The sequence below is a fragment of the Cygnus olor genome, chromosome 3 (assembly GCF_009769625.2).
Source record: "Cygnus olor isolate bCygOlo1 chromosome 3, bCygOlo1.pri.v2, whole genome shotgun sequence".
Classification (NCBI taxonomy): domain Eukaryota; kingdom Metazoa; phylum Chordata; class Aves; order Anseriformes; family Anatidae; genus Cygnus; species Cygnus olor.
The window spans coordinates 8,404,899-8,423,973 of NC_049171.1; positions in this window are offsets into that span (position 1 = coordinate 8,404,899).

The following is a 19,075-nucleotide window of genomic DNA, read 5'->3' on the forward strand; positions in this document are numbered from 1 at the left end:
AAAAACTGAGAGAGTCACACATAAAGTATGCCAACAATGATGACAAGTTTTTTGGGTAAAAAAAATGTAGGGATGTTGGTCAAAATGATCTACATATGACTGAGACAAATAAGGTCAAGTACACACTAAAATGAAGGGGTAGGTACAGGAATGTAGTTTGGAATTCAGTCTGCAAAATGTTCTCTGTCATACTTTATGCCCTAAATACAGAAACAAAACTTCAGTAATCCTTGGGTTATAGCAAGATTTTATGTAAATAGAACATTATTTATGCTGTCCAAGATAAAAAAAAAAAAGCCAGAAGTCTGCCTTCTTCCAATTCTACAAAATTTTAGAACTTCATCTAACCTTCTTTTAGATGAATTTCTAGTTCCTTAAAATCAGATTAATTTCTTAGTGCTCTATTTTGTATGTTTGTTTTTGTTTTTGTAATCATATTGAAGAGAAAAAACAAACTTAGAACTAAAGAAAGGGAGACATTTTCACAGGCAAAAAGTGGTTAATATAATTCTTCCCTCCTAACAGTAAAAGGTAAAAGAATTTAGACATAGAATTTGGTACTGGGATGGTCTCTTACACTAAACAATAAATGGGATTTTATGTGTCATTGTTATCCAAACCTAAAACATTCAGAAGATCATGGGCATAGTGGAATGGAGAAAAGATTAATATTTCTCGCAGTTCAATTATGAGTGCCATGAAAATGTTCTAATTACCTAAGAAATTATCTGAAGAGCAAAGAACTCTTGGATAATGTGTCATTTTATAGTTGTATTTCAATATCCAATTCCCAAAGACAAGAGTGGTGTGAGTGATGGTTCAAATGAAACTGCATTTCTATTGAATAAGAAATTAAAGATAGGGAGAAGAGAAGACTTGGAGAAGATTGCTTTGCTGAATGAATTTTGACTTTGTCACTAAACTTATGTGAGTGGTAGACCTTTAGAAATAAAACAGTATATGAAGGTACCATCTGCAGGAACTGGGAGGTTGGCGAATGTCTGTTGTTGAGCTACAGGCATCAGAAATGAGCCTGACAGCCCTAGATGCTGAATTTTAAGGAATATTTCCCTTCTGCAGGCACAAATGGTCTCTTGCAAATGTTGTATTGCAGGGAGGTGTCTCAGAATTTCTGGCAAATCCCTGAAATTCCTTCTTTTCTGTTTTCTCAAATCTTCCTGTTATCCTTTGGCTAACTCTCTCCATAACTCACATGATACTGTTTTTTTTTTTTTTTTTTTTTTTTTAAAGCATGGAATTGTCCATGATTTGTTATGTTATCATCATCCTACTAGAGAAGCAGTCAGAAAGGTACTGCAACAGTTTTGTCCTTCACCTTTACTTTATGGCCACTCTAAAACACAAAAAAGAATTTCTGTCTTGTTAACAAACATTTCTGTTAAACAGAAAAGTCAAACATTCTGGTCATTGCATAAAGAGCCCTGAAGAAAGGGCACCCAGTTTTAGACAATTTGAGGATGGATTACTGAAGAATTTATTGGCAAACACAAAAATGTGTTGTAAATAGCCTACAGCATTATTTTAAAACAGAAGGCAGTACTTGCTTATGTCTACACTAATCTGTAAAGTCTACATGACTCTTCCATATAATGCTTAAGGAGAATTCCCTTAGCTGGAGCACTTCCAGGTTGAAGATCATATAGTTTCTTAAAAAGGCAGTAATCCTATCCAGTCATCAACTCCCATCTCTCAAGCTCTACAAAACTCCTGGTAAAGCTCCTTTGTGAGTCACCTTGCCATGGATCTCTCTGTACCATTCATAACACTGATCAACTGTGCAGCTCTGCTCTCAGGTTCTCACCTACTGATGCTTCTTGTTTTTCTCTTAGCCCTGTTAATGGCATGGCACCAGGTGATGAGATCTCATCTCAGAACTGTGATGGATGGCTCCAGGCACAGCTATGCTGAACTGCTTTTAATACACTGCCAAGACCAAGCACAAATAAAGGCTGGGTGGAGAATGTATTGAAATCTGATGAGAAGGACTCAGGAGTGTTTGTTGATGAGAAGCTCGACATGAGTTGGCAAAGTGTGCTTGCAGCCCAGAAAGCCAACTGTGTCCTGGGCTGCCTCAAAAGAAGAGTGGCCAGCAGGGTGAGGGAGAAGATTCTCCCCTTCTGCTCTGCTCTTGTGAGAGCCCACCTGTGGTGCTGCATTAGCTCTGGGGCCTCAAGCACAAGAAGGATATAGAAGTATTAGAAAGAGTCCAGAGGAGGGTGAGGAAGATGGTCAAGGGTCTGGAGCACCTCTCCTATGAAGAAAGGCTGAGGGAGTTGGGGTTGTTCAGCCTGGAGAAGAGAAGGCTCCAGAGAAAAAACTTATAGCAGCCTTCCAGTACTTAAAAGTGGCCTACAGGAAAGCTGGGGAGAGACTCTTTGTCAGGGGTTGTAGTGATAGGGCAAGGAATAATAGCTTTAAACTAAAAGAGGGGAGATTTATATTGGAGGTTAAGAAGAAATTCTTCACTCAGAGGGTGGTGAGGCACTGGAACACGTTGCCCAGAGAAGCTGTGGATGCCCCATCCCTGGAAGTGTTTAAGGCCAGACTGGATGGGGCTTTGGGCAGCCTGGTCTGGTGGGAGGTGTCCCTGCCCATGGCAGGGGGGCTGGAGTTAGATGATCTTTAAGGTCCCTTCCAACACAAACCATTCTATGATTCTGTGATTCTATGATTCTTAGCCGGTTATCCTGTTGGTACCACTGGTGCCCCAGCTTATCTCAGCTTATAGATACTGCCTTCTGGAAGTTAATTATGTCAATCTCTTATCAAACTGTAGCACAGAAAATATGCTGCCAAGTCATTGTAGTGTCACAAGTCACTGATGACAAGTCATTTTAATTAGTGGCATGATATGTAAATACACTGGCTGGTATATCTGTGCTCTTGGCATATGAGGCATCCAGGACAGTACCAGAACATTCAACAGGGAACACCATTACTATAATCAGAAGAATATAATTCCTTCCTTCTTCAGGAATGATTCATATCACACCAATATTATGATTATGTTATCTCTATAATTTACGGTTCTGATATCTGAATCCTGAGACAGGCTTCCTCTTTGTTTCTACCACTTGTAATTGACGGGGATCATGTGAGATTACCTATCACCATTTCTGGTGGTTATCTGATTATCCTCTTCAGTCGTGATGCTGTAGTCTTACTGTGATAACCATGTTTTTCCTATGTGGACCCTTAGATGACGCAAGATCATCTGACCCTGCTTATTTGTCTGGTTTGACATTGGCATGGAGATCACTGCTGAGTGTTACCCATTTTTCACTTTACCGTATATTTGTGGGACAATGAAGGATTCAGAGAGTTTTTGTTAAGGCCCAGAAGAACATGTCCATATTTGATATACCTGCCAAACAAGAATGTTGCTCTTCTATCCAAGTACTGAGACTTGCACTTATGTCTTTGCCTGACCTCAAAACTCTTAAGACAGGAACCTATTTATGATCTTTCTCTTCCAGACTATGAAGAACTAACTCATTTCTCAGTCAGAGTTTTCAGCTTCTCTGCCCCTCTCAGAAAAACAACCGCAACATACTAGTCAAGGACATAGACCCACTGCTTAGTCATATCCTGGGCCTGTGCTTGTAGGAAGACATACATTACAAGGTTAAGTCACCATCATATGTGTTAACATCTTCACACTTTTCCCTACCCTTGCAGGTTCATGCTTCATCTGCTGTTCATGACCAAGGACAAGGAATAGGACAACAGACTTTAGTGCCATTCAGTTCAGACTAAAGGTGAAGTAAGTCTCTTCACAGTCAGCCAACACTTCTACTTCTTCATGACTACACATGTCCCAGAGTCAGGCCCCGATGTTCCAGCCTGTATTCTCTTTACAATCTCTTCCAGGTATACACCATTTTCCCTTGAGAATCTGTCTTTTCTAGGATGTAAAAGTTATGACAGTTTGATACTTGTTTCCTGTGAGGACTACTGTGAATGAAAGAAAGGACTGATAGAGCTGTGGGCCCTCCTAGTATACAATGAGATCCCAAACAAATGCACACTATTAAGTGCATAAACATTTTTCTGTTGCTGAGTGTTGAAAACTATTTACTGAGAGTGCTTGCAAACAAGCTATATTGAGTATGGAGAAAGGTTTTGCAGGTTATGGGTAAGCCCTGAAATCTAGGGCATATTTAGCAGCACTCCAGAGACTGCCTGCTGCATGAGGAAATTAGAAACCAGGAGAGGGTTTGTGCAGGAAGGGCAGCAGTTCTTAGAGGACCCAGACCACATTATCTGGAAATCACAGTTAAAAAATATTCTCATACAGGACTTTTTTTTTTTTTCTTTTTCTTTTTCTTTTTCTTTTTCTTTTTCTTTTTCTTTTTCTTTTTCTTTTTCTTTTTCTTTTTCTTTTTCTTTTTCTTTTTCTTTTTCTTTTTCTTTTTTTGTTTTTGTTTTTGTTTTCTTTCTTTTTCTTTTTCTTTTTCTTTTTCTTTTTCTTTTTCTTTTTCTTTTTCTTTTTCTTTTTCTTTTTCTTTTTCTTTTTCTTTTTCTTTTTCTTTTTCTTTTTCTTTTTTTCTTTTTCTTTTTCTTTTCCTTTTCCTTTTCCTTTTCCTTTTCCTTTTCCTTTTCCTTTTCCTTTTCCTTTTTCTTCTTCTTCTTCTTCTTATTCTTCTTCTTCTTTTTCTTTTTATTTTTCTTTTTCTTTTTCTTTTTCTTTTTCTTTTTCTTTTTCTTTTTCTTTTTTTCTTTTTTTCTTTTTTTCTTTTTATGTGATCATCTGGAATCTCTCAGATTCTGCTGAGATTAAACACATCCCCTTCAGACAGCTGCTTATGTCAGGTTTCCTGTAGTAATTGACAGAGAACATAAACACAGTGCTGAATTGGCTGTTAAAAGCATCCTGGTCAAAGCACTCCCGTGAGGATGGGAGTGGGGATCTGCCTTGTCAGGTATGTGCCCTGCTTAGCCATGTGATGACTCCAGGCACACTGGTGAAAAGATGTTCATTAATGATGGTCATGTTGGTGCATGGCTATGGACACCTGAAAAGTATCAATTGACTTGCCATTGTCCTCTTTTGTGGTATCTGCAGAGGAAGAACGCAATAGTTTTTTCCTTCCTTCTGTCTTTTTCCTTTTCCTCCATCTTCTCAGAAAGAACGTCATCATCCGTCAGGTGATGACTTTTGAAACACTTCATTTCTAAGGCAGGACTGTCTTATTTCATCCTCACTTGGCTCAAATTGCCTGGCTTTCTAATACGCCTCCTTCAGAATTTTTAACCTTTATCTTGCATAGTTTTCTAGTCTTCCTATAATTCTTCAGGAAGCAATCTACTTCTGTTGGTGTAGATTTTGGGAAATGCTGCAAAAATTGCAACACAAAGATAAATACACAAGCATCCTCTGGATAATGGGTCTTTGCTAGAGTGGTGCCATCAAATTACAAATGTGAAAGGCTATCAAAATAAAGTGTGAAAGATCTTTGTTCCATTTGTCCAATGGAAATTTTGAAGACAGGCTCCATAAATGAGGGAAATTTGACTCATGTTGCAGGGCTAATTTACAGCTCTTCAGATAGGGATGCATCTGGGTGACATCTATACTGAATAAAGGAGCACTCTGGAGGGCACTGAGTGCTAGGGGCCTCAGAGATATTGTTCCCTTGTTGAAGAGAGCATTCCCTCAAATTGCCTTGACAGGCATTCCAAATAAATGACAGTATGGGCAACAAAAGATAAAACAAAGAAATGCAGCTTATATCCACTGGTGGTCCTCATAGAAAGCTTTGTTTCTGTGATTGCTTTGTGGCTACCCTAAAGGTTGGCAGCAAGTGTTCCCTTGACAGTTACCTGAACAGCAAGACCAGCTTTAGGTTGGCAGAAGCCTGACTGGGAGTGGCATGATATGAGTGAAAATATAAATTGCTACCAGCTGGTTGAAATGAATCTTAGACTATATGCCTCTGCCTTGACTCTTGATTTTCTTGATTCCAGATTGCTATTTAATTCTAGACGTCTACTGATATTGTCCCTGAGCTGATGCAGACATTGGTTTCTTTGGTTCTGACTTTGTATCTGACTCAGCCCACATCCTTCACTTTTTTATCTCTTTATGTCCATAACCTGTGCTGTGATTGAATGAAAAGTATGCAGTGGGAGCAAAGGCCTTAGGATTTAGAAAACATTTTTCTATAGCAGAAGTTGTGTGGTGTTCAAATCTTTCAGGAGTCAATGATTATTCAAAACCACATATTTCCCATGAGTCTTGCACTTCCCACACTCCACTTAAGATGCATCTATCAATTAAAATTTTCCTTCAGTTAAAAAACAAACAAACGAAAACTACTGTATCTAGGTCTTTATGACTTAGTTGCACTGCACTCTGCAGATGTGTAGTGGGAGACTATTATTTGGAGAATACATGATTTCCTGCCAGCGCCTAGCTTAATTTTTTAGACTAATCAAAATAGAATTTATCAGTATAGATCCAGGGGTTCCACAAATGCAGACCCCAGTGGGATTTATGTGAGAAGCTAAATACAACGCAGAAAACAAGGATAAAAATGTTCTTATGTTAATTTTTGAAAGACTCTTAATAATTTGAAGCAACTCTTTCTGCTGTTGAATTACTGAAGTTAGATTGTGGAAGGCAGTGGAAATAAAGTCATAGTTCTCTAATCATTCTTCATGTTTTGCTGTGGACTCATATCTTACACTAATATAACTTCCACAGGATCTACATCTCTGTGCATAACTTGTTTACTAAAACAATGAATTCTCCTTGAGTACAAGATTTGTGTTATGTTTTCATGGTCAATTGCTTTCAGCATTATTAGAACAAAGATGCCTTAGTGGTGCTGGAAGTCACTGAAAAACGCACTGCTTTTCCATGTCATCATGCTTTTCCTAGCCATTTTTTTCTAGCAATAAAAACAATATTAAAAAAAGATGCCAAAGTATGTTCCAGTTCATTCTCTAAGTTTCTCCTCTTTTTGAAACAGACAGGAGGAATAAATAAATAGAGAAAGGGAGCAGTGAAAAGTGGTGGTAAATTGATGACAGGAAGTATTTGTGACACAGGGCATATAATACTGTAGGAAATTCGTCCTTAGCAGTAGTGTTTGTCTCAGAGATTCTGGATAGACTCAGCTGGAAAACAAGGTTTGAGGAAAGTGAAGGAAGGGTGCCTGCCCTCTAAGGTCTGTCTGGAAAAGTACTTTATTCTTGTGCCTAGAGTCTTTCTGGTAATGTACTCCAAAAGGTTCTGGTTTCTATCAAATGTAGATTGAATTGATATAGTGAGGCTGCGGGTTCACCACCCTGCCCTCACAAACTCGTCATCATTTTCATGATGGATGCTATGTGGAATATTAAAAAAAAAAATCAAAAGCTTTCAAAAATGTGAATTAGGTAGCATGGGCTGGGATGAGTTGGCTGGAGCTAGATTACAAAGCTTTCTTGCCAGAAATATGTGATACAAAGGGGAGCAAGGTGAAACCCAGGAGTCTTTTAATAGCAAAGAGGGCAGCCGCTCCATTGATTCTTCATTTGTTTTGCACTAAAGCAATACTAGTTGGACTACTGTATTAAGAGAAAGAAACAGAAGTTTATCTACAGTTGGAGTTATGTTTATTATAAAAGTCGGATTCTGAGTTTATCTCAACTGAGACATTCTAATACTGTTAACCAGATAATGTGTTTATAAGAATGTTATTCTTTTTCTAGTTATTCTTTTTATATATAAATTATTTGCATATATACATATATAATGTGCATTTCTAGCACTTGCAGTCTCTTGTTTCTGAGTTCTACTGCTACTACCCTTAGGCATTTACCTTAAACCTAAACACAGAATCACAGAATCACAGAATGTTTGAGGTTGGAAGGGACATCTGGAGATCACCTAGTCCAACTCCCCTGGTTGGTACTGCTGTATAACCCTGATTGGTATAGGATGCAGGTGCCCCAAAAGACATGCCTAGAGCAGGTACTGGTAATTAGCAGAATGGGGCCATCTCCCAAGCCCCAGAAGGTAGATAATCTAAGATGAGGTGTAGGACTACACTTGAGACTGGGGGTAAGTAAGCATAGATCTATGAACTAGAGGTTAGATGTTGTCTGAGTAAAGTCTAGGTGTCCAGAAAGCCAAGGCAAGTGAACACAAGCTGCTGTACTGGCACCTTCCACTGTTTTATATATCTGATCACATGCTAGCCTCTTAGTTATCAGCCTTATATTACCTGCATATCCAGCATTTTGTGATTAGTTATTTACTTTACTTAAATGCTGAAACATTTAGCACTCAAAGCTAATCATTGCTGACTTCCTCTATTCAATTCATATATTAGGCTGTCTACTTTGGATTCTGTATTTGAATGTTTCTCAGCTAATACTTTCTTCTCTGTGAGACACATTTTCTCTGGCTGATATAAGTGAGATCCCAGTATCCCTTGCTGAGTAGCCTGCTTAGTCATAAAAGTAAGCAATATTTCAGATTTCATGTCTGCAGCTTACCTAGTTAGTTATAGTGCATTTAGATCATAGTGAAGACAGCTAGACTTCTTGCTTTTCAAACCTGCATAGTATACCTCCTCTGCACACAAGATTTAAGCACACAAATCTATTGAAATGTGATGGGATTAAGAAGCATGACTTATTTAGACTCTTGAAAATCCAGGTCATAACTGAGTCATAAACTGTGTATGACTGGGAGCATCACTTTTAAATATAGCAACCAGATTTTATTTTATTTTATTTTATTTTATTTACTTTATTTTATTTTATTTGTGTGTCTGTGTACTGTTATAAAAGTGGTCTTATCTTTTAAAGACATTGAGAACTGATCAGCCACACACAAAAGTTAATGCAAGTCTTGACCTATTATTATAAATATGATTATTATTCTGGTGCTTTTATTCCACAACGCATTGTTCTAACCATTGTATAAACACATACAAGAGATAGTTCCCTCCCCAGACAGCTTATAAAATAAATAGCTGTGCTTGTGCAAATATGAAAAAGTTTTACTTATGTATGAAGTTTACAAACATAACTTTGTATATTGAAGTGATTAACAATTTTATAGAACTACTGAGAAAATGTTTTAAACCAACATCCAGGTCTCTCTATGAAAAAGAGAAAACTGAACAAAACCAGATTTGTATGCACAGTATAGGTAGGCCCATTGTTATAAATAATGCAAACTTCTTCAATATACTGTACATGAGAAGCTCATTTTACTTCTGTGCTTCTCAGGCCAGTTATCACAAATGCATAAAATGTAAACATGGTGTATTATAATTTGGTTAGGAAAAACGCTGAGGATTTTATGTCCTGTTAGTATTTTAATGCAATACTTTTATTGAAGTTTATTTAGCCAGGCTCCTATGATCCTTGTTAGGCACCTGCAAGATTGAAAATGAGTGGATGTCCAGAGTAACAGTGCAAGTGTTTGTATTATGCTGATACCATGCTGTGTTTTAGCCACAGATGGAACCAAATGATTAATTACATCACAAAAATTCCTCAGGCATCAATTTATTAGGCTGGCCTGCCTTGAACTATATTAGTTACACCTGGAACTAGATTTCAAAAGACCTCAGTGTTTAGAATACTTTCAGTGCAAGCTTCACATTCATATTTATTTCTTAACTCTTAGCTTTTGACAATGGCCAGAATGCATACCCAAATCTCTGGTTTTATACAGGACCCTTTCCACACTACTGGAACATGGCTGTATTTTTGCCATTTGCTGGAGTAGTACTTTATTTTCATGAATTACAGGCCTACCAAACAGTGTCAGGAGAGGCTGAGAGAAGCATAGCTACACCAAGTGCAATAATGCAGAATTAGGAAGAGGGAAATGGATGCTTCTTCTAATTTCTACTGAGTTCAAGAAAGAGTCTTGCTTCCTGGAGCTCCCCTACACATGACACAGCTTTGCACTATCCCGGAAGCTTATGTTTGCTTTACAGACTCATTTAAGCCCTCTACTAACCTTTGGAATGGCTTTTTCATCACAAAACTGAAATACCAGATTTCATCCTTTACTTGCAACCTTGTCACCATATACCTTCAGCTGAAAGGGAGACAGATTAAGAGATTTAAAGAGCCAAATCCTACTTTCAGGAGATGGCTTTTTCTGAACACATAGAGAATTGCAGATGCACACCAGTGAGTGTGCTTTTATCCTACGTGAATGATGAAAGAAAGGCACTCATGTCGGAGGCTGTACATGACATAGATTTAGTGTATACTCCAAAGGGCAAGGGAGGATTTTCTTTGTGGATACAAAGTCAATGTTTTCAGCTTTGTTCTCAATTTTCATCTGTAAAAAGTCAATTAAAGATCTTCTCTGTTTCATAGGGGTATTTCTAAGGAGAAGCATTTTAGTATGTGTAAATCTGTGGTCTCACAGTTATAGCAGGAGACTGGAATGGAAGTGGGAAGGTCCCCATCTCTGGTGAAGAAGGAAGCGATAACAGTTTGCATGAACTAGAGAAGAATTTGTGACTAAAATGTAGGAAAGCTGCAAAAACTTCCATAACTTTAAGGTGATTTTCACAAAATCTGCATTTGTGGTTCTATAATGTCATGTAGACTGTGTAACTATTGATTCCTGATATGAAAATGGAGAAAGTTCCCATTGATCTGTAGCATCTTCACACTTTGGCGCTTAGCAGGATGAGGTGACCTTATTATGACCTTCTGTACAGAAAAAACAAAAATCTCACTAGAGACCTACAATTTCTTCCCTCTCCACTAACAGGATTTCACCCTCTAACCAATTTAGGTACCCTAATTTAATATATGTAGCCTGGACAGCATCTTCTTGCCCAGAAAAACTGAAAAGATTTGTACATTTTTTGATATTGCTAAGGGCTGCACTGTGTTTTCTCTTTCTGTTTCTCAGGGTTTCAGGGAAACTGTGGGACAAAACTTTCAGGTATTGTCACTCATGCTAAATGTTGTCCTATCATATTTACCTTATGCCACCAGAGGTCCTATTTAAATCACTGTATACTTTAAGAAAAAAGATACTGATATGAGAAAGCTGATAAGAACCAAGCTGTTAGGGAGGAAGGTCTGAAAATAATCATGTACTGCATGTTAATGGATGAGCGGTATACTTATATGTTTTTGTGCAGCTCTACCTCTATGTACTCACTAGAAGATTAACTGAAGTTAGCAGAAAAGCAGAATGTGATTGGTCAAATTGTGTAACACAGAACACCAAATCCTCTGTGTGTACTCTGCTGGAATTGAGACTAAAGTTGCCATTGACTTGAGCTGGGCTAGCATTTCAACTGTTGTTTTTTTTTTTTTTTTTTTTTTTTAATGGATATAAATTGGTCGCTCCTGACATCAGTTGGCATAGAGGGTCTTTCTTGGTTAAAATGTAAATTTTAGTGAGTGGAATAATAATAGAAATGAGACCTTTGTCTCTTGAAATTAAAGTGCTTGTAAAGCTGAAGCTGCCAGCTTTGTATATTACAGCCTGAGGAGATAATATACTGAATCATTCATTTCCTTTTCGTATTCTTTTTGCTTTCTTCAAAAGTACGTTCTGTTTCAAGTAATTTCAGTCCAATAATGAATATAACACTGACTGACTCACCATCATACAAGATCTGCTTTGGGATATACTTTATCAGGCTTTGTTATTATGCAGTAGGAATACTGAGAAAAATGGGACAAGCAACATATCATGTGATGATCTTATGCTTCTTCCTGATGCTTTTAAATTATTTGGTCTTTGTTTGATGAGAAACCCACCTGTGTATGCCGAGATTACTCTAAGTTTATCTTCTCTCCCTCACTACCTGAAGAGAGTAGCTTTCTAATTCTAAGGCTACGTGAGAACTAGATTTTTTGTTCAAATTATTTTTGCAGTGATAGGGGTCTGCCTTGGCTCTAATATGATTTTCATTAAAAACTTTCATGGAAGAATAGAAGATACGCTTGTTAAATTTTCAGATAACATAGTACTGTTGGTATGTTACAGGACAGGCCCAAGAATGGAAGTGGGACTGTCAAACCAGGGTATAGTATTCAAAAATGGATATTGTTGAATAAATGCACAGTGCTTCACATAGGAATAATTAGTTGCACAAAACCCAATGCATACTGACTAGGAAGATGTGCTTCTTTGTAGCAGATCTGCATAAAAGGAAAAATTATCAAGGATTTAAAGAGCATTTTCAGATTATTTCATGTTCTGAAAAAGATTTGCAAACTGAAATACGGCTTACAAAATGTGTGACATAGTTCTTTGATTCAAGCCCATTAAACTTTAGATGAAAGACTGTGTTCGGTTTAAACACTGATATTCCAACAGGAGTTGGTCAAACTGGACACATTATGGGAGAGATCAGAGGCATGCAGATATGACCAAGGAAGAAAGAAGGAAAGGGTTTTGTCCGAAGATGTTCAGAGAGCGAAGACCCTAATAGTTTTCAAATACACACATAGACACTTAAGAGAGTAGTCTGCATAAAGAAATTACAGGGTGTGGTGGTTTTACTCGGGTGGGCGGCTGAGCTCCACCACAACCACTCTCTCACTCCCCCTCCTCAAAGAGGAATGGGGAGAAAATACGATGAAAAGGGCTCAAGGGTTGAGATAAGGACAGGGAGATCATGCAGTAATTATTGTGACGGGCAAAACAGACTCAGCATAGGGAGATAGTAAGATTTATTGCGTATTACTAACAAGCTAGAGAAGCGAGAAACAAAGGAAAGAAACTAAAAGCACCTTCCCCCCCCCCATCCACCCTCTTCCACCTCCTCCCCCCGTGCGGCGCAGGGGAACAGGGGAATGGGGGTTATGCTCAGTCTATAGCGCTTGTTCTCCACTGCTCCTTCTCGATCACTCTCATCCCCTGTGCTGTGGGGTCCCTCCCACAGGATGCAGTCCTTGCTGAACTGATCCGACGTGGGCTGCTCACAGGAAGCAGCTCTTCAAGAACTGCTCCAGATATGGGTCCGTACCACGGGGTCCATCCCTCAGGAGCAAACTGCTCCAACCTGGATCCCCCACAGGCAGCAGCTCCTGCCAGGTCACCTGCTCCTGTGTGGTCTCCTCCATGGGCTGCAGCGTGGAACCCTGCTCCACTGTGGTACTCCATGGGCTGCAGGGGGACAGCCTGCTTCACCATGGTCCTCACCACAGGCCGCAGGGGACTTCTGCTCCGGCACCTGGAGCACCTCTCCCCCTCCTTCTTCACTGACCTTAGTGCCTGCAAGGCTGTTCCTCACTCCTCTCACTCTCCCAGCTGCTGTGTGGCACAAGGTTTTTTTTTTTTTTTTTTTTTTTTTTTTTTTTTTTTTTTTTTTTTTTTTTCCCTGTCTTAAATATGCTCTCACAGAGGCGCAAAACAACATCGCTTATTGGCCCAGCTCTGGTCAGCAGTGGGGCCCTTACCAAACATGGGGCAGCTTCTAGATCCTTCTCACAGAAGCCACCCCTATGGCCCTCTGCTACCAAAACCTTGCCACGTAAACCCACTACACGGGGATATAATGGACTTCATTTTCAGGAAGGGTAATTTAAATTTGAAAGTAAGGCTTCCCAGTAGTAAGAGCAGCACTGAACAGATTACTGGGGAATTGTAGCACCTCCAGAATGGTTTATAGAACAATTCACGCATGCATCAGTTGAGAATGTCATAGTCCTAATTGATCCTGTCTAGGAAATCCATTCAGATCCCTTCCAGTACCATTACTTTAAGTCTCTGAGTTTGCTATAAACAATAAACTGACAACAATCTTATTTCATTAAATGCAGCTTTAAAATTGTCTGTTTACAATACAACTCTTTTCAGACAGCTATGACACTATGAATGAGTTTAACATGAAATTTTCTTTGATTTGATGTTTTCATTCAAGAAATACAGTTTCATAAACAAGAAAACACCCAGTAATGCTAAATGAAGATTATGGTTGCAGATCTCAAATTTGCATGAAATAGCAATACTCCAAATTTTTTGATGCCTTTCAGACTGAACCATTGCTGTCGAAATTTCTGATAAATTCAGCAGAGTTTTTTAAGCAACTGTGACTTGATTCTCTAATGGACCCAGTGCTTGAAAGAAAATAGGCTTTAGACTGAGAAGTAAATGTTTTTTTTGAGGCTTAACAGTCATTCTATTGGAGCTGCCAATAAAAGAAAGTAGTTGATATGGAATTATGTGAAATGACATAGTGAAGGCCTTTCTGTGATTTTTTTTGCTAACTGAAAATAGTGCATTCTAGTCTGTTGAAGCTGATCATAAATTTATTTCAGGTTATTGGGCACACAAAAACTACATCTTGACCTTGCAGGACATATTAAATCTCAGTTTCTTAAGAGGAATGTTTGCAGGATTATAGAGAAAAGTGCACAAATCCAGTTAATAAATCTGGGAAACTTTCCCATAGGAATAAGTTAAACAAACAAAAACAAAAAAACAAACAAAAGAACTACCAACAAGAGTGTACCAAACAGATTCCATGAATGTTAAAGTGATCTGAATTTATTATGGATCTTGTAAGATGCGAAGTGATAATACTCATTTTAAGCAAATGCATCACCTAAGTGAAATTATGTCCTTCTGAATTAAATCACACAGGGGATTACAGTCAAATTTATTTTGTCTTAGACATTCAACAGCTTCCCTTGCACATTAAGCATAAACCTTTGCTTGGGGGAGAACAGAATAAGTCTTTGTCTATGCTGGACGTTTATCAATTACAGGAGAACTGTGAAGGGCAATAATATAAAGTGTACTGTAATAGTTTGCTTTTTGTTTTCAATTTTATTTTGTAGAAGAATCAGTGGAACTGTAGCTTCTCAACTTCTCTTCAATCTCTAGGAGATTTTCACAGTGCTAAATCTGTAGAAGAAATTCACGTGGTTATGGGAATCGTAGCAGTACAGATCTCAATATAAAGCTTGGATTGCCTACACAGAGATGCACTGGCTAGGGGTATGGAGTTTACATGAGATTTGGCCATCTGAGTTAGGCATAGTTTAGGCACGCAAATGGAGGACAGACATTCAGAACAAAATGTGTCACAATGGTTTACCTATGAAAAAAACACCAGGGGAGAGCTAATGAAAATTATGAAGACAAACTCAGTACTGAAGACAGTGTAACTGGAATTTTTCTTTTTATGTGTATAAGGACTGTTTTATTTCATACTGTACTGATGTACAGCATGTAATCCAGTTTGGTGGACATTCTGTGTTTGACCAAACTACAGAAAGAGCAGCACTGGCAGTCAAGAAAAATTTGCATATTTATGTCTGATTAGAGGTTTTTAATGTTAGCTGTATGCTTTGAGAACAACAGATGTGCTTTTACATGATTACTAAAGCACTTATTTCATTCTTAGAAGGTGGAGGAAACTGTTGAGGAATACAGGGAAAGCAAAACAGTGACCTCCAAATTAAACTCTTACATAATAATCCATACATTCTGATTTTAATAAACCATATATTCTGACTTTAATAAATGCCTAATACACTTAAAGCTCCAGCATTGATTAATTAAGCTGTAAGAGTCTATGCATGTTTTACACCACTGAATCTATAGAGAGTGGATGACTGTGTTTTTTAGATGAAGGGGACATAGTACAGTTATCACGGTTATGAGCATAAACTGGGCATGATACCTGCGCTGATTTGGAAGAAAGCTTGACAGGCTGTGTATTAAAACTTTCCATAGGACTGAAAAAAGGTGAATGCTATTGTCTCACTTGTGAGCATTTTGTTCATTTGAGAGCAGGATTGCATGCAAAAATGTCTTCCATTTTGATTCATACATGTCACATGATTTGTTCTTATAAAAACATTTCCAATTTACATGCACAGCTGATGTGAAATAGCAGCCATGAGCAAATTCAGAAAGCAATCTCTGAAAAATTCAGCCAACTAGATTTGCCCTGGAGTGTTACTAAGAGTAATGTGGGAACCCTATGAAAAGTTACAGCCTTATAAAATATAGCGGACTTCATCCTGTTCCATATTTATGAGCTATAGTATCAATACAACACTGTAACGAACTTGAAATGGTACAAACATTCTTAGGGTTTGACTCAGCTAACATTGACTCAATATTATATTAGTAATTTTAATCATGTACTTGTGTACGTGCAGGATTGGACCTTTAATACTTTTATTTTCTTGTTAGTTACTAGGTAAAAGCAAAGAAGCATGTAAAGGGGAAGAAATTTAGCAGGTGGAGTGTTAGTCCAAAGGTGCACTGCATTGGAAAGTTTGAGGAAAATTGATTCAGCTATTTTTGAGTTAGCCAAGTGTTTTTCAGCTGTTAAGAAAATTGTTTCAGCTATTTCATGCTTGGGTAACTCAATCTTGTTTAAAAACATCAAACCTGGTGTGCATGTAGTCTTGAAGTAAAAATGTGCATTCTGCTTTGTGAGAAAGAAGTTACCTTTGAAATGTTAAAGGCAATAATCATAAAACATGCTGAAAGAAGGTATTCCACCTTCTTACCTTTCTCTGGATGAGGACTGCAGAGAAAGATGATGATCTGCTCCCTCCAAGCTTTGCCTATCTGAAGGTTGCCTCCAGCTTCAGAGGAGTCTACTAATATTTCTTGTGAGTAAACGCAGACTGATGGAGTGTGGATTTCAAGGTGGTTCTGAACTTTTTTATTTGTCCTGATTTAATATACTTTGAAAAGTAAATGTAGCTGAACCTAATCTATTAATAGAGTGAAGATCTGCACTGAAAAAGGCCGTACATGTGGAATTACATTGTCTTTGGGACATTCAGCCAGTTCTGAATGGCCTTAAGCAGTCCTCAACTCTGGCACTGATTGAAGAACCACAAAGCCCTATATTTCAGCAGAGAAAGCTTGTATTTATTTATTTAACTTCCTTCTTACAATGTCATTTTCTTGCTGGAAGCACTTCCTCTAACTTTTTTTTTTTTCTATGCTTGGATACTTCTTCTGGGATACAGTGTGCTTGCATTATGTGTCAAATACATTTTTTTCTTACCCAAATACATTTCTACATTAAGTATTTTTATTAATAGTGTATTTGAGAGTATATTTTTAGTTTATACATTTCTTATTGGCAGCTACTACCTTGCAAAGCAATTATGTTATGGACTAAAAATATTCATGCTGTGCTAAGCCAGAGGTAACTTAGCACAGAACATAAGCAGAAGGTTTGATAGTATCCTTTTGCTTCCCTGGGTTATGCATGCAAATGAATTCAGGTATTCTAGTGGCAGAACTATTTACCAAAATCTTCTTCTTAGAAAAGAAGTTAAGGAGAAGCTATACGTTTATGCAAGGAGAAGGTCAACTTTAATCCTCACTACTCAAGAACTACATTCAGGTTTATCACAGAAAATTCTCCACAAAGAAAAGAAATGTAAAAAGAAGCCAAATATATTTCTTTTCTCCTAATATTCAGCCAGCCTCTAGATATTTAATTTCACGTAATTTCTTAAGGCTAATATGATTCATCAATTTAGATACTCTTAGTGGAGCCTTCCCTCAAACCAATATACATATACCCAATATATTTTGGCAAGAAATTTCATGTCTCACCTGTTATGGGAATAACCACTTCCTTTTGTAGGTTTTTGACAACATCTGGTTGTGATTTTGTAAATATATAAATAGAAATGATTATTCTTCAAAACTCCAGTGTCTGTAAAGAATACATAAACAGTGGTCTTCACAAAACTGAACTTTTCATAACTTTTTTATATTAGATAAATTCAATAGTTTGTGTCTTGTGCATACAATGAGTGATACTGTAATGCCACACTCAGCTAGATATGCCTAGGCAAAGGGGAAATGCTATAGTAAATGTTGGAGGTGAAACTTTAATCTTTCATTTTTGCACACATAAACACTAATTTAGGGCTAGCTGAGCAAGTTATAATCAACTTAATGAACATTTATTTGTATGACATATAACTTCAGAAAAACTTTGTATGCGAATAAGTGCCTACCACATTGGATCTATTTTTACTATATTGTACTCCCCACACTTTTCATAGAATCATAGAATATCCTTAGTTGAAAGGGACCCACAAGGATCATCAAGTTCAACTCTTGGGTCCCCAAAGGACCACCCAAAAGTCAGACCACATGTCTGAGAATGTTGTTCAAATGCTTCTTGAACTCTGAAAGTCTCAGTGCTGTGACTACTTCCCTGGGGAGCCTGACCTCCCTCTCGGTGAAGAACCTTTTCCTGATATTCTTCCTGAACCACCCGTGTTGCAGCTTCAAGCCATTTCCTCAGGTCCTATTGCTGATCACCAGAGAGCAGAGATCAACACCTGCCCCTCTGCTCCCCCTCGTGAGGAAGCTGTGGACTGAAATGAGGTCTCCCCTCAGTCTGCTCTTCTCCAGGCCAAACAAACCAAGTGACTTGTTTAAGATACCAGCTGCTCTTCATACGTCTTCCCCTCCAGACCCTTTACTGTAGCCCTAACAATTTTACTTTAATACAACTCTTTTCCAACATCTTACATTTCCCAACAGGACATGGAACAGAACCAAGGCTTTGGAGACGTTGGGTAGATATTTGTACCATCTTCGGTAGCATTACATATCATCTATCTAAACTAACTAATCATCATCTAACTAAAGTGCTAAGTCTCTTTGAAGTGCCAAATCTCTTCGAGGAATTTGTTTAATGAATAGAGATTTATTCCCTTTCCATAGGGTGTGTTGGAAAAGCAATTGAAATATGTGCTCTAGAATCATTATGTGGAGAAACATGTCTTTCTCTGTTGACTATTTTGGGAGGCAATAGTGGCTATCCACATCTAAAATAAGTGGTGGAAAAACTTGCTGTTAGGTAATGAAAATCTTCACTAAATTGTGAGTACAGAAGTATGGCTTAGGATTACTGCTTCCTTTCTTGAACAAGAGGCAAGTCTGCTACCAACATCATGAAGATGTGCCCAAGGTTTTGTGGATTAGCAGCACCTCTTGAATACTTGTACTTTATTCTAGGAACTGGTCTTTCACTTATACAGAAGAGATGAAACTTTTCATGTGGGCTGTCCAAAGGAGGAGAAATTTGACTCCCCTGTACAGAGAAAGAATGAG